General features: G+C 45.2%; 1 long non-coding RNA gene across 1 annotated transcript; it reads left to right on the plus strand.

Annotated features, from left to right (window-relative positions):
* The first annotated feature begins 805 nt into the window (after positions 1-805).
* On the plus strand, positions 806-11,740 carry LOC118992080 (uncharacterized). Its single transcript, XR_005067541.1, has 3 exons — positions 806-1,019; positions 4,615-4,710; positions 11,350-11,740. It is a non-coding gene; the product is annotated as an uncharacterized LOC118992080 (long non-coding RNA).
* The last annotated feature ends 4,507 nt before the right edge of the window (positions 11,741-16,247 follow it).

A 16,247-nucleotide genomic window follows, 5' to 3' on the forward strand; every position in this document is an offset into this window, starting at 1 on the left:
TTGTTGGTGGCTTTTGGTGTCATATCCCACATCTGAGTGTAATGACAGTGTCCCCCTATTCATGTGATAACTGAAGTCTCCTTCTCTAAGGCCACACTGTCCTAGCATCACCAGAGACACAAAGTCCTCAGAGTCAGACTGCCCACTGACAAGCCCTGTCCACCCACCTGTCCCCCAGAGATCAGTGTCTGGTGCTCAGTATCTCATTCTCTCAGGTCCCTGATCACTGATATAGACTGCGGCCCAGGGCCATGAACCAGCCCATGATGGTGCATCCAGGCATTTTCCTTCCCAGCTAACCGAATGATGACTGAATCCCCCCGGAGGGGTTTCCTGGAACCCCTGTCCTCCTTGGATGTCCACAGATGGCCTTCTGTTTCGTCCACATCCTGCAAAGGGGACTTGAAACCAGCCATGACTCTCCATCCTCCCTGCACAGAGCACAGGGGACTCCCATGGGGTCAAGTCTGAGAGACACACACTGTACAGGGTGGGATCCAAGGTCGTTGGGGCCACTGGTGACACAGCTTCTTCCTCCTGCTGGGTCTGCCCAGGTGGCATCCTGCAGGAACCACTGTGATTGGTTGCTGGGTCTCTCTGTGCATGTCCTCTACATGACTCTGTGCATGACATCACACCCAGGTCACAATGGACAGCTCAGATTTCGTGGTAACCTGGTGATCCATGGTTAAACATTCTTCCCCTGAAACCAAGGACAGTTTTGGGGGAAAGTCAAAGTCCATTTTGAGGGGCAATGGCAGTACCTTCCTCTGATTTCTTGCTGTTTTTCTCTAGAACTGCTTTGGACTTCAGAGGGGATGAACCCACCTCTGGTTCACCCTTGGATCTCAGCCAGATCCTGGAAGCCCTGCCTCCTTATACCCTGTGGGCAGGAGCCTGTGGGGATCAGTCACCTGTAAGTACAGACTCCTGCCCAGGTCTCCACAGCACAGTGACCCCTGAGTATCAGCTTCCCTGGTGTGCGGGTCTGGATCCTGCTCTTTCTCTGACACTCAGAGGTAAGGACATCTGGGACGGTTTGCAGCCCTGTGGTCCGTCATGATTCAGGGGACAGAGATTTTGGGCACTTAGACTGTTGTTTTCTTGGTGGAAATGATTTCTGAGTAAAAGCAGGTGGTTGAACCACTCACGTTGCTGCCTTTTCAGAGATGAAGTATACTTGCCAATTTTGACTCAAAAATGAAGCCAATGATTTTTCCTCAAAAGGACAGCAGTTATTTTGTGTGATGTCAAGACCTTGGATGTAAACACTGTGCATCTTCCCTGGGATTCACCCCCAGGACTTCCTAAGTTGCTAAACAGGACCTCTGTCCACCAGGGAAACTTGTAGGACCATCAGGTCTACAGCAATACACAGCCCAGGTCACAGAGCAGCTGGCACAGCAGACACCCCTGTCCGAGAGTCCTCTGTGTTTCTGGTCCTGTCTCCCACTGAGCAGCATCTCAGCTCCCCCGACACCTGGGCTGGAGACCCCGAGTAGCTGAGCAATGTGCTGCCCCCAGCATCAGAGGCCCCTGGGTGTGGGGCCTCTTCATCCTGTATTGCAGGAGAGGCCCCATTCCATAGATTACCACTTACCTTGCAGCTGTTACCTGTCCTGCTCAGTATCACTTGACTGGAAATATTTCACTGAGGGAGAAGTCCCCCGAATGTGAGTCAGATTCATTGTGAAATTCTGACCTCAGAGTCTGTCAGGAAGTCCTAGCAGCACTGTGCCCAGTCATTGGTCCAGGCAGCGTCATGTCATGTTCCTCCTGGAACAGCAGGAGGGATGTGCTGTGGATGGAAAAGGCAGTCAGTTCCTCTGCAGACTAGGTGGGGACACGGGGCTTCAGGGGGATGTGCCCTAATTGGGACAGTGAGGGGATATGCAGGCCTGTTGAACCAGTAAAAATAACTTTGGTGGTTGCCCTGGCTGGTGTAGCTCAGTGGATTGAGCACAGGCCTGCGAACCAAAGAATTGAGGTTCAATTCCCAGTCAGGGCACATGCTTGGATTGCAGGCCACGTCCCCAGTAGAGGACACATGAGAGGCAGCCACACATTCATGTGTCTCTCCCACTCTTTCTTCTTCCCTTCCCCTCTCTCTAAAAATAAATAAATAAAATATTAAAAATAACTTTGGTTCACATGACTGGAAAGGTGTTTGCCAGATGAGTAGGTGCTGAGGGTACCTGGGGATGCAGGTACCAAGAGATTCCTAAACTGAGGTTGGTGAACCAGGGTAACCACATGGCTGCTTCAGCAGTTAGACTCACATGTAGTTACACTTTGCCGTAATTTACTGTGATTTTCTAAGCTTCTTCTCTTTCTTTTCCTCCTATTCTTGTTGTTGCCCTTCTCCTCTTCTTCTTTTTTCTTGCACAAGTCTAAGTAGAAGTGGAATGTTGATGTTGTGGGAATCAGCACCCCTGCACCTTCTAAATCCTTGTGTGTAGAGCACACACCCCTGCCATCCACCCAGTTTCTTACTCACTAGTTTCCTGGGTGCTGGCAGATCTCAGAGGTGCTGCTTAGACTTTCCCACTATATGACCTTGCTCACTGTGTACAGCCCCTATGTCTGTTTCTCTTATGCATCTAGAAAGAGGGGAGAATGGCAGCATGGGCCCAATGACATTTACATCCACTTCCAAATGGTCCTTAGTTAAAGGTCATCTGCCCTCAAAATCTACTAGTCTTAGTGCAGGGTCACTGTGACGCTCTGGATTCCTAGTTCAAGTGCAGTTCAGAGCCAGGGCCCAGTAGTCTGTGGATTATCTGCTTCTCTGCTCTCTCTCCAATACACAGTTACCCTGGTGAAGGTTCCATTTTCTTGGACATGAAGAAAGGTAAAAGCACAAATGTTGTGTTGTGTGTTGGGGTTTTGTCCAGAGGATCTGGTCTTTCCTTCACTGAAGAATTATAAATATGTAACTGGCTCAAGATAGGTGGTTGGGTAATGGACAGAGTGAGTATGTTTATGGTTCCACCTACACCATTGTTCACTGCACCCAGGATACTTCTGCTTGTACATGTCACGTGTAACTCAGTGGAAATGTGCCTTCACTCCCAGAAGACTTGGGTTAGTCAGCAAAGCCTGCAGCTCACTAGGGGTCAGACTCATCTGATGATGCTTTGATCTGCTGTCTTTTAGGTGATCACATCTACTGAGTGTCTAGTGATAGGTCAAAGCTCTTTGCCCCCTGTTACCCCAGGACCCAATTTCTCTGCATATGATACTGGCTTTAATTGAATTGAGTGGGGTGACCCTGGTGAACAAAATGATACAGGGTTTTGGTGGACAATTTTACTTCACATGATCTGTAAAATGTATTGTGGGTTTATCCACTTAAGTCAGGTCTTCTTTTTAATCATTTATCAACCTATGCTCTTCTCTCCTCTTTTTCCTGCTTCTGCCACAAACACTAAAGTGTTTTCTGTGTCTGAGTTTATCTTTCATATTTTTTCTCAATCTCATAGCCCTCCCCCTGCCATCTATGGAGCCCTGCCCCACACCTGTGAGCCTGCTCTCTGCCTGTCTCATTAGAGTTTATCATCAAGAGCCTTCAGTTTCCCATGCCAGGTGTGGCCTTGAGAGGAGAGTGAACATGGAGGCCCTCAAATATTTCACATTTTTCCCTAAAATGTACTTCTCAATGTGCTGGTTGAATGTATATCATTTGGACACTCCCAGATTGCAATCCAGGACTTAAAAGAGAAACGCACTCCATCATCCCTGTCCCCCTAAGCTCCTGAATTCCTCCCTCCACATCAAAGGAACCAGCTCTAGCTTTTCCGTGTGACAGTTCCTGGGCCTCACTGAGTGCTTTCCTGAGTCAACCACCACCTAAACATTCGGAGCCTTTTCTGTTGGCCCAGATATGGCTGCAGATATAAATGCAGAATTTCTGCCTCCTGAGCCCAGACTACTAAATTCATTTAAACCAAAGTTATGTTTCTTTTTAACATTATTATCCACCATTCATTATTCAAAGACATACTGCATATTTTTCTTTCTGCGTATATTTCAAAATGCAGGCTGTCTCCTAATGGAGCACAGTTCCTTGTGGTTCACTCTTTGTCACTCATCTTCAGGACCCTGCAGGGACCTGATGCAAGGTGGCACAGCCACAGAAAAGGTCACTACCATACTTACCCTCTTGTGTTTCCTCTTGCACATTTGTCCAATCTGTGCCCAGTCCTACATTTTTCTAGTTTACTTCAGTGTCAGTCACATCTCTACAATGAACCATTCCCGGATTTCCAACCCCTAGTTTGGAACCACTGAGGACTAACACGGCTGTTTTCTGCAGCTCGTGAGGCTGAATGTGGGGTCTTGGATGTAATCATGGAGACTGTCCCAACTGAGTGTAAATAGTGGGCCCATGTTCATGTCTGTGGGCCACTCAGAAAGTCCTCAGAGTGTCTCTGTGGTCAGCTTGGACACTGGAACTAGAGATCAGAAAGCCCATGGGGCTGTCCCAGTGGGCCTCACTCCTGTATCGAGTGATTCTGTGGCCCAGGACTTTGATGTGGTTCTGAGTGGCTGGGCTCCGGAAGCAGAAATTGGGTTTTTAAGGCTTATTGATTGACTTTTTAAAAACGTTCACAGACACTGTTACTCATGGACTGTCCGATGGCCAACATGACACAGCACTTTCCACTACCGAGTCTCAACCAATGATAGGCAGCAATTAGAGTAGCAGTGGTAAGTAAACAAAAAAATATTTGTGTTTTAAAAGAAAAAAAATATCTCCTGATTCAGAGGGGACCAACTAAATGTATTTTAAATTACTTTTATAATGAAATTTGTTTTAATACCTTTGATGAATGTAATATAAACGCACCTGTACCATTTGTAAGATGACATCTGCCCACTGTGTGTGAGCTCACTGTCCAAGGTCTGATTCCCTCTGTCACCTGGGGTTTGAAACCTTTAGTCTCTTCATCATCTTCACCCCCTTTTTCTCTGTGATCAACCATCCACTGTCTGTGTCTGTGAGTCCGTCTGTTGTTTGTTTGTGGTTTTTATTTATACATTTAATAGAAGTGAAAGGACAGAATGTGTCATCTTGTCCACTTGACTATCAGTGTCCCCCTCTGTGAGGTCACCCTGTGATGGGAATCACATGAAAGACAAGTGTCTCCTGGGATTTTGCCCACGGAGAGAGATCTCTCTGCATACCTCTCCCCCAGTTTTATTGTTGACAAAATTCACATGTTTCAGTGAAGTGTCTAAACAGTGATTTAAAATACTGGCCCTCCCTGCATGGGTGTCTCAGTTGGTTAGAGCATCTTCCTGATCTACCAAAGCTTTTCTTTCTTTGACTCCTGCACATGGAGGAATCCACCAGTGAATGTGCCACTAAGTGCACCAACTTGCTATTTGTCTCTCTCTGTCTCTGTCTGTCCCCTCTTTCTAAATATGAATATGATTTTCAAAGCAGTAATAAAATCAAATAAAATATTGGCCAGAGGAGAGAAATCATACACATGCATATCTGGCGTTCATGTTCCCCATCAAAGTTAATGATGAGGGCCACCTCTGTAAATTGTTCCCCTTGTAGGTTTTTCATGACCCACTGTCCTCCATGGATGTCCCCGATATGGTCCGCCTTTTTGCAGCTGTCCACTTCCTGGTGGTGCCTCCCTATGGTGCTAAATGATCTGGAAGCCAGTGGACAGANTGTGTGTGAGCTCACTGTCCAAGGTCTGATTCCCTCTGTCACCTGGGGTTTGAACCCTTTAGTCTCTTCATCATCTTCACCCCTTTTTTCTCTGTAATCAACCATCCACTGTCTGTGTCTGTTGTTTGTGGTTTTTATTTATACATTTAATAGAAGTGAAAGGACAGAATGTGTCATCTTGTCCACTTGACTATCAGTGTCCTCTTCTGTGAGGTCACACTGTGATGGGAATCTCATGACAGACAAGTGTCTCCTGGGATTTTTCCCATGGAAACAGATCTTTCTGCATACCTCTCCCCCAGTTTTATTGTTGACAAAATTCACATGTTTCAGTGAAGTGTCTAAACAGTGATTTAAAATACTGGCCCTCCCTGCATGGGTGTCTCAGTTGGTTAGAGCATCTTCCTGATCTACCAAAGCTTTTCTTTCTTTGACTCCTGCACATGGAGGAATCCACCAGTGAATGTGCCACTAAGTGCACCAACTTGCTATTTGTCTCTCTCTGTCTCTGTCTGTCCCCTCTTTCTAAATATGAATATGATTTTCAAAGCAGTAATAAAATCAAATAAAATATTGGCCAGAGGAGAGAAATCATACACATGCATATCTGGCGTTCATGTTCCCCATCAAAGTTAATGATGAGGGCCACCTCTGTAAATTGTTCCCTTTGTAGGTTTTTCATGACCCACTGTCCTCCATGGATGTCCCCGATATGGTCTGCCCTGTTGCAGCTGTCCACTTCCTGGTGGTGCCTCCCTATGGTGCTAAATGATCTGGAAGCCAGTGGACAGATTTCCCTCCTGTGCCCACAGTTCTGGGAGGTCCACACGTGCCCACAGGTACAGGCTGAGAGGGGGACAATACAGACCGTGGCATGTGGGCCACATCTTTATTCTCCATATTTTGCCAAGTATAACACACACCCATGTTTTGGGTGAGATATTCAGGAATAAAATCTTTCCTTTCAATGTTTTAATTTTATTTTTATTTATTTATATTTAGACACTTGCTTTTATGTTATATAGAAGATTTTCATAATTTGTTCTTGAACATTTTATGATACAAGAAATTTCATGTAACAAATAGTTAAAAAACACAAAGGAGGGTACAATGTATTTTAGTACTACCCATGTATAATGTGCCTTCTTGTTTTTCCCTCAAAAATTTGGACAAAAAAGTACATTGCACACAGCAAAATGCAGTAAGTGACATGAGTCCTAAGTGTTTGCCCAGGTGAAATGACATATGCACTTTTTTAAATGAGAGTTTAGTGATTATGCTATTACAGGTGTACTGATTTTCCCCCTTTGCCCCCGACCCTGGGAAACTCCACTCCCTCAGGCAATCCCCCCACCATTGTTCATGTCCCTGGGTCATGCGTGTGAGTTCTTTTGCTGCTCCATTTTCAGTAGTGTGCTTAACATCCCCGTGGCTATTCAGTAACTATCTACTTGTGCTTCTTAATTCCCCATCTCTTCACCCATCACCCACAGCCCCTTTCCATCTGGCAGCCATCAAAACACTCTGCATAACCCTGATTCTGTCTCTGTTCTTCTTGTTTGTTTGGTTGGTTTTTTAGATTCAGTTCTTCATAGATATGTATTTTTTGCCATTTTATCATTCATAGTTTTGATCTTCTTTTTCTTAAATAAATCCCTTTAACATTCCACATAATAATGTTTTAGTGTTGATAAACTCATTTAGTTTTTTCTTGTCTGGGAAGCTCTTCATCTGCCCTTGGATTCAAAATGAAGTCTTTGCTGTCTTTGCAGTCTTGGCTGTAGGTCCCTGCTTTTCATGGATGGTTCTTGCCACTCCCTTCTAGGCTGCAAAGTCTCTTTTGAGAAATCAGCTGACAGTCTTATGGGAATTCCCCTGTGAGTAACTAACTTTTTTTCCTTGCTGCCCTTAAGCTTCTCTCTGTAACTTTAAGCTTTGATATTTTAATTATGCTGTATCTTGGAGTGGGCCTCTTTGCATCTATCTTGTATGGGACTCTTTGTGCTTCCTGGACTTGCGTGTCTATTTCTTTCACCAAAGTAGGGAGTTTTTCTTTCATTATTGTTTCAAATTGATTTCCAATGTCTCACTCTTTCTCCTATCCTTCTGGCACTCCTATGTTGTGAATGTTGGAATTCTTGAAGTTGTCCCAGAAACTGCTTATACAAGAGGACATGTTTATTTGTGTATGATATTGAAACTTTGACTGATAATCCTGAGTATCTACCCTGCGATTGACCCCCAGGTCTTCCTCAGGCTGCAGATGGAGCCTCTGTCTGGCAAGGACACTCATAGGACCACCAAGTCTGTGCCAACACATGGCCCAGGTCACAGGGCAGCTGGCACAGCAGGCGCCCCTGTCCCAAAGCTGTCTGTGTTTCTGGGCCTGTCTCCGCCTGAGCAGCTTCTCAGCTCCCGCACACCTGGGCTGCAGACCCCTGTGCAGCTGAGGGATGTGCTGCCTCCAGCATCAGAGGCCCCTGGGCACTGGGCCTGTTCATCTTATATTGCAGGAGTGGCCGAATTCCAGAGATTACTGCTTACCTTGCAGTTGCTACCTGTCCTGTTCATTATCACTGGACTGTAAATATTTCACTTAATGAGAAGCCCCCAGAATTTCAGTCATGTTGATTGTAAATTCTGACCCTCAGAGTCTGTCAGGATGCCCTGGCAGCCTTGTGCCCAGTCACTGGTCCAGGCAGTGTTGTTTTCTCCTCCTCCTGGCATTGTGGGAGGGACATGTAGACGGAAAAGGCAGCACAACCTCTATAAACTAGGTGGGGGCACAGGGCTTCAGGGGGATGTGCCCCAAGGTAGGGCAGTGAAGGAATTTTGCAGGCCTGTAGGTTCAGTAAAAATACCTGTGTTGATCTTTAGTCCACATGACTGGAAAGGCATTTGCAGATCAGTAGGTTCATGCGGGTACCAGGAGATGCAGGTCCCAGGGGATGCAGGTACCAGGAGATGCCTGAACTGAGGTTACTCAACCAGGGTAACCTCGTGGCTGCCGCAGAAGTTAGAGTCATGTATAGTTACAGTTTGCCTCCATTTATTATCATTTTCTAAGTTTCTTCTCCTCCTTTTCCTTCTTGTTCTTCCTGTTCCTCTTCTCCTCCTCCTCCTTCTTCTTCCNGGATGTGCCCCAAGGTAGGGCAGTGAAGGAATTTTGCAGGCCTGTAGGCTCAGTAAAAATACCTGTGTTGATCTTTAGTCCACATGACTGGAAAGGCATTTGCAGATCAGTAGGTTCATGCGGGTACCAGGAGATGCAGGTCCCAGGGGATGCAGGTACCAGGAGATGCCTGAACTGAGGTAACTCAACCAGGGTAACCTCGTGGCTGCCGCAGAAGTTAGAGTCATGTATAGTTACAGTTTGCCTCCATTTACTATCATTTTCTAAGTTTCTTCTCCTCCTTTTCCTCCTTCCTGTGTTCTTCCTGTTCCTCTTCTCCTCCTCCTCCCTATTCTTCCTTGGTTTTGTACAAGTCTACTTAGAAGTGGAATGTTGATGTGGTGGGAATCAGCACTCCTGCACCTTCTAAATCCTTGTGTGTAGAGCACACACCTCTGCCATCCACCCAGCTTCTGATTCACTAGTTTCCTGGGTGCGGGCAGATCTCATAGGTGCTGTTTAGACTTTTCTACCATATGACCTTACTCACCATATACACCTGCTATGTCTCTTTCTCTTATGCATCTGCAATGAGGGAAGAATGACAGCATAGGCCCAATGACATTTACATCCACTTCCAAACACTCCTCAGTTAAAATTCCATTGGTCACCTGTCCCCAAAGTTTACAGTGTTAATGCAGGGTCACCATGATGCTCTGAGTTCCTAGTTCAAGTGCAATTCAGAGCCAGGGTCCTGTAGTCTGTGGATTATCTGCTTCTCTGCTTTCTCTCCAATACACAGTTACTCTGGTGAAGGCTCTCATTTTCTTGGTAATGAAGAAAGGTTAACATCACAAATTGTTCTGTTGTGTGTTGGGGTTTTGTCCAGAGGATCTGGTCTTTCCTTCACTGAAGAATTATAAATATGTAACTGGCTCAAGATAGGTGATTGGGTAATGGACAGAGTGAGTATGTTTATGGTTCCACCTACACCATTGTTCACTGCACCCAGGATACTTCTGCTTGTACATGTCACGTGTAACTCAGTGGAAATGTGCCTTCACTCCCAGAAGACTTGGGTTAGTCAGCAAAGCCTGCAGCTCACTAGGGGTCAGACTCATCTGATGATACTTTGATCTGCTGTCTTTTAGGTGATCTGATCTACTGAGTGTCTAGTGATAGGTCAAAGCCCTTTGCCCCCTGTTACCCCAGGACCCAATTTCTCTGCAGATGATACTGGCTTTAATTGAATTGAGTGGGGTGACCCTGGTGAACAAAATGATACAGGGTTTTGGTGGACAATTTTACTTCACATCATCTGTACAGTGTATTGTGGGTTTACCCACTTAAGTCAGGTCTTCTTTTTCACCATTTATCAACCTGTGCCCTCCTTCTCCCCTCCTCCCTCTCCTGCCACAAACACTAAAGTGTTTTCTGTGTCTATGAGTTTATCTTTCATATTTTTGCCAAATCTCATATCCTGGCCATCCATCAAGCCCTTCCCCACACCTGTGAGCCTGCTCTCTCCCTGTCACATTAGACTTGATTATTGAGAGCCTTCAGTTTCCCATGCCAGGTGTGGCCTTGAGAGGAGAGTGAACTCAGAGGCCTTCAAATATTTTATGTTTTTCCCATAAAATGTATTTCTCAATGTACTGATGGAAGATATGCCATTTGAACACTCCCAGATTGCAAAAGAGGACTTGAATGATAAACCCACTCCAACATTTCTGTCCCCCTAAGCTCTTGAAGTCTTTCCTCCACATCAAAGGAACCATGTGACAGTTCCTGGGCTGTCACTGAATGGTTTCTTGAGTCCACCATCCCCTAAATATTCAGAGCCTTGTCTGTTTCCCAGATATGGCTGCAGATATAAATGCAGAATTTCTGCCTCCTCAACCCAGATTCCTAAATTCATTGACACCAAATTTATGTTTCTTTAACCTTATTATCCACCATTCATTATTCACAGATATATTGCATATTGTTCCTTTCATATATATTTCACCACACAGGTCATCTTTTAGTGGAGCAAACATTCGTGTGGTTCTCTCTCTGTCCCTCCTTTTTAGGGCCCTGCAGGGACCTGACCCAAGGTGGCAACAGCTACAGGAGAGGTCACTGTCATTCTTAACCTTCTGTGTCTTTTCTAGCACATTTTCTATCTGTGACCAGTCCTGAGTTACTCTCCTTTACTTCAGTGTCAGTCGCTTCTCTACAATGAAACATTCCCAGATTTCTAACATCTGGTTTGGAACCGCTGAATGTGATGTTCCTGGATGTGATTATGGAGACTGTCCCAAGTGACTGTAAATAGCGGGCCCATGTCCATATCTGTGGGCCACTCAGAGTCCTCAGCGTGTCTCTGTGGTCAGCTCAGACACTGGAACTAGAACCCAGGAAGCCCATTGGGCTGCCCCAGTGGGCCTCACTCCCCTGTTGAATGATGCTGTGGCTGAGGACTTAAATGTTGTCCTGAGTGGCTGTACTCTGGAAGCACAAATTGGGTTTTAACGCTTATTGACTGACTTTTTTTTTATTTTCACAGACACTGTTACTCATGGACTGTCCGATGGCCAACATGACACAGCGCACTTTCCACTACCAAGTCTCAACAGATGGTCCACTACCGAGTCTCAACAGATGATAAGCCTAATAATTAGAGTAATAATGGGTTTGACCCCTTTAGTCTCTTCATTTGTCTTCACCCCCTTTTTCTCTGTGATCAACCATAGTACTGTCTGTGTCTGTGAGTCCATCTGTCGTCTGTTGTTTGTGGTTTTTATTTATACATTTAATAGAAGTGAAAGGACAGAATGTGTCATCTTGTCCATTTGATTATCAGTGTCCTCTTCTGTGAGGTCACACTGTGATGGGAATCTCATGACAGACAAGTGTCTCCTGGGATTTTTCCCATGGAGACAGATCTTTCTGCATACCTCTCCCCCAGTTTTATTGTTGACAAAATTCACATGTTTCAGTGAAGTGTCTAAACAGTGATTTAAAATACTGGCCCTCCCTGCATGGGTGTCTCAGTGGTTAGAGCATCTTCCTGATCTACCAAAGCTTTTCTTTCTTTGACTCCTGCACATGGAGGAATCTACCAGTGAATGTGCCACTAAGTGCACCAAGTTTCTATTTGTCTCTCTCTGTCTCTGTCTGTCCCCTCTCTTTCTAAATATGAATATGATTTTTAAAACAATAATAAAATCAAATAAAATATTGGCCAGAGGAGAGAAATCATACACATGCATATCTGGTGTTCATGTTCCCTATCAAAATTAATGATGAGGGCCACCTCTGTAAATTGTTCCCCTTGTAGGTTTTTCATGACCCACTGTCCTCCATGGATGTCCCCGATATGGTCCGCCTTTTTGCAGCTGTCCACTTCCTGGTGGTGCCTTCCTATGGTGCTAAATGATCTGGAAGCCAGTGGACGGATTTCCCTTGTCTGCCCACAGTTCTGGGCAGATGGCTGCCAGCGCCACACGTGCCCACAGGTGCAGGCTGAGAGAGACACTACAGACCGAGGCATGTGGGCCATGTCTTTATTCTCCATATTTTGCCAAGTATAATACACACCCATGTTTTGGGTGAGATATTCAGGAATAAAATCTTTCCTTTCAATGTTTTAATTTTATTTTTATTTATTTATATTTAGATACCTGCTTTTATATTATATAGAGGATTTTCATAATTTGTTCTTGAACATTTTATGATGCAAGAAATTTCATGTAACAAATAGTTAAAAAACACAAGAAAGAATTCAATGTATTTCAGTACTACCCATATATAATGTGCCTCCTTATTTTTCCCTCAAAAATTTGGACAAAAAAGTACATTGCACACAGCAAAATGCAGTAAGTGACATGAGTCCTAAGTGTTTCCCCATTTGAAATGACATATGCACCACTTCTTTAAAATTAGATTTTAGTGATCATGCTATTACAGGTGTACTGATTTTCCCCCCTTGACCCCGACCCTCACAAACCCCTCTCCCTCAGCCAATCCCCCCACCATTGTTCATGTCCCTGGGTCATGCTTGTGAGTTCTTTTGCTGCTCCATTTTCAGTAGTGTGCTTAACATCCCCATGGCTATTCAGTAACTACCTATTTGTGCTTCTTAATTCCCCATCTCTTCACCCATCGCCCACAGCCCCTTTCCATCTGGCAGCTATCAAAATGCTCCCCATAACCATGATTCTGCCTTTGTTCTTCTTGTTTGCTTGGTTGGTTTTTTAGATTCAGTTCTTCATAGATATGTATTTTTTGCCATTTTATTGTTCATGGTTTTGATCTTTTTTTTTTTTACGTAAGTCCCTTTAACATTCCACATAACAATGGTTTGGAGATGATGAACTCATTTAGTTTTTTCTTTTTCTTGTCTGGGAAGCTCTTCATCTGCCCTTGGATTCAAAATGAAGTCTTTGCTGTCTTTGCAGTCTTGGCTGTGGGTCCCTACTTTTCATGAATAGTTCTTGCCACTCCCTTCTAGCCTGCAAAGTCTCTTTCAGGAAATCAGCTGACAGTCTTATGGGAATTCCCCTGTGAGTAACTAACGTTTTTTTCCTTGCTGCCCTTAAGTTTCTCTCTGTATCTTTAAGCTTTGACATTTTAATTGTGTTATATCTTGGAGGGGGCCTGTTTGCATCCTTCTTGTGTGGGACTCTGTGCTTCCTGGACTTGCGTGTCTATTTCTTTCACCAAAGTAGGAAACTTTTCTTTCATTATACTTTCAAATCAATTTCCAGTGTCTCGCTCTTTCTATTCTCCTTCTGGCACTCCTATGTTGCAAATGTTTGACTTCTTGAAGTTGTCCCAGAAACTGCTTATGCTATCCTCAATGTTAGATTATTTTTCTTGTTTTTATTCTGATTTGTCAGGTTTTGGTTCCTTATGTTCCAAATAATTGATTTGATTCTCCACTTCATCCAAATTACGAAGAGACTACCTGTAATTTGTCATTTCAATTAATGTATTCTTCATTTCTGACTGGATCTTTTTTATGCCGTTGAGGTCCTCACTACATTCCTTAAGCAACCTTATAACCAGTGTTTTGAACTCTGCATCTGATACATTGCTTATCTCCATATTGTTTAGCTCTTTTTCTGCAGTTTTGATTTGTTCTTCCATTTGGGCCATGTTTCTTTGTCTCAGTGTTCTGGCAGCTTCCCTGTTGTTTCTATGTATTACATAGAGAGGCTGTGATTCTGTGTCTTGGTAGTGTGGCCTGATGTAGTAGATGTCCTGTAGAGTCCACTAGCACAGCCTCCCCTGTATTTCAAAGTGGGTACTAGAGGTACATCTTTCATGTGGTCTGAGTACACCCTGCTGTTGGAGTTGAGCCCTGTTTGCTGTTATTAGGTCAATGGGAGGGATTTCCCCAGGCCAGTCAGCTGCAAGGACTGGAAGTGACTACTGACCACCAAACTCTTCCCTTTGTGGAAGATCAGCTGTGCAGGAGCAGGGTCATGGTTCTGGGATGTGGCCTGTAGCTGTTCCCTGGGTGGGCAGTCCCTGAGGTTTTCTGGGTGGTGCAGGCCAAGGTCAGCCCCCACCTGAGTTTTTCCTGGAACACCTTGGTTGAGATGTAAAGCAATCTGAGATGGCTGCTCTTGTGCTCAGCTTGGAGATCCCAGGGGAAGCCAAGCTATGAATGTAGGCTGCCTTCTGGTGGAACCAAGCTGGGGGCTCACTGATTTCAGCTGCTAGTTGCTAGGATTTAGGAATCTGTGAAGCCTGTGCCAGGTAAAGCATCTTGAGTGGGGCAGAGTCTCTCATCAAACAGAGGTTGCCAGGTAGATGGAGTCTCAGATATAACACAAGGTTCTCACCTCTGCGTGGGGAGGGCTTAGAAAAGGAACAATAGCTCCTCCTTGCCTTCATGCCACACACTTCAGTGTCTCCCCATACAGCACAGGTGCCTTTCCAGGTGCTACCCTGGTGCTGGAGCTCAGAGGGGAGTAGGTGAGTCCTTGTGTGGGTTCTTTCAGAGGAACTGCTTGGGCTCCAGCAGTTTCTTCTACTGAATCATTCCAACTTGTTTTTGCAGCAGAAGTTGTTGGGACTTATTTCCGGGTGCTGTAACCCTGGGCTTTGTATTCTGGGTTGGGACTTAGACTCCTCCCTCCTGAGATATCCCTCCCAATTTTATCCACCACACAAGGATATGGGACCAGCCTATCCATGTCTGCACTGGGCCTACCAGTCTGGATGGGTGTGGTTTCTTTAATTCCATAGTTGTAGACATTATTTGAATTCGATTTCTGGTGGTTCTCAGTGATGATTGGTCTATATTTTAGTTGTAATTTCGATGTGTTTATGCAGAGGTGTCCCATGTCTACCAAGCGGCCATGATCACTGGAAGTCCAATACTTCCGGTGTTGAGGGGAAGGGAAGGAGAGGGAGAGAAACATCAATGTATGGTTTCCTCCCATGCATACCCCACTGGGAAGTGGCCCACAACCAAGGCATGTATTTCCAGATTGGGAATCGAACCACAATCTTTTGGTTCGCAGGCCCGTGCTCAATCCACTGAGCTACACCAGCCAGGGCCGTATTACTTTAAATGCATATCATAGTCCCCCTTTGTGTGATGTCACACCAGGTCATAATGGACAGCTCAGGGTCCATAGTAACCTGGTGATTCAGGGTTCAACATTCTTTCATTGAAACCAAGGAAAGCCTTTGGGGCAAATCACAGTCCATATTGAGGGACAATGATAATGCCTTTCCCTGAATTTTTGCCTTTTTCAGCTGTGAGTTTTTTGGGCTTCAGGGGGGATGGAAACCACCTGTGATGCATTATGGCCCTCAGGCAGAGCCTGGAAGCCCTGTGTCCACCCAGGTCCCTGTGGGCAGGATCCTATGAAGATGGGACCCCTGTGAATACAGATTCCTGCTCAGGACTCCACCTCCCAGGGACCCCTGAGTAGCTGCTTCCCCATTGTCAGGGTCCAGTATTGCTCTTGCTCTGTGACTCACATTGAGGACATCTCATGAGCACTTGTAGCCCCGTGGTATGTCCTCTCCACATTTTCTCATTCATGACACGAGGAAGAGAGGATGGGGACTCTTTGATTCTAGTTTGTGCCTGGAGAATATTTTGGAGAGTGAGGAAAGGCTGGTTTTCCTCCATTTACGTTGCTGCACCGCCACACATGAAGTGTGTTTGCCAACATTGACTCAAAACATAAGGCCAAGCCTTTTTGCTCAAGAAGACATGTTTATTTGTGTGTGGTATTAAAACCTTGACTGATAATCCTGAGTATCTACCCTGCAGTTGACCCCCAGGTCTACCTCAGGCTGCAGATGGAGCCTCTGTCCACCAGTGACACTTGTAGGACCACCAAGTCTGTGCCAACACATGGTCTAGGTCACAGAGCAGCTGACACCGCAGGCACCCCTGTCCCAGAGCTGTCTGTGTTTCTGGGCCCATCTCCCACT

Source organism: Sturnira hondurensis, unplaced genomic scaffold (genome assembly GCF_014824575.4).
Source record: "Sturnira hondurensis isolate 20B ecotype Veracruz unplaced genomic scaffold, ASM1482457v3 Scaffold0007865, whole genome shotgun sequence".
Lineage (NCBI taxonomy): Eukaryota > Metazoa > Chordata > Mammalia > Chiroptera > Phyllostomidae > Sturnira > Sturnira hondurensis.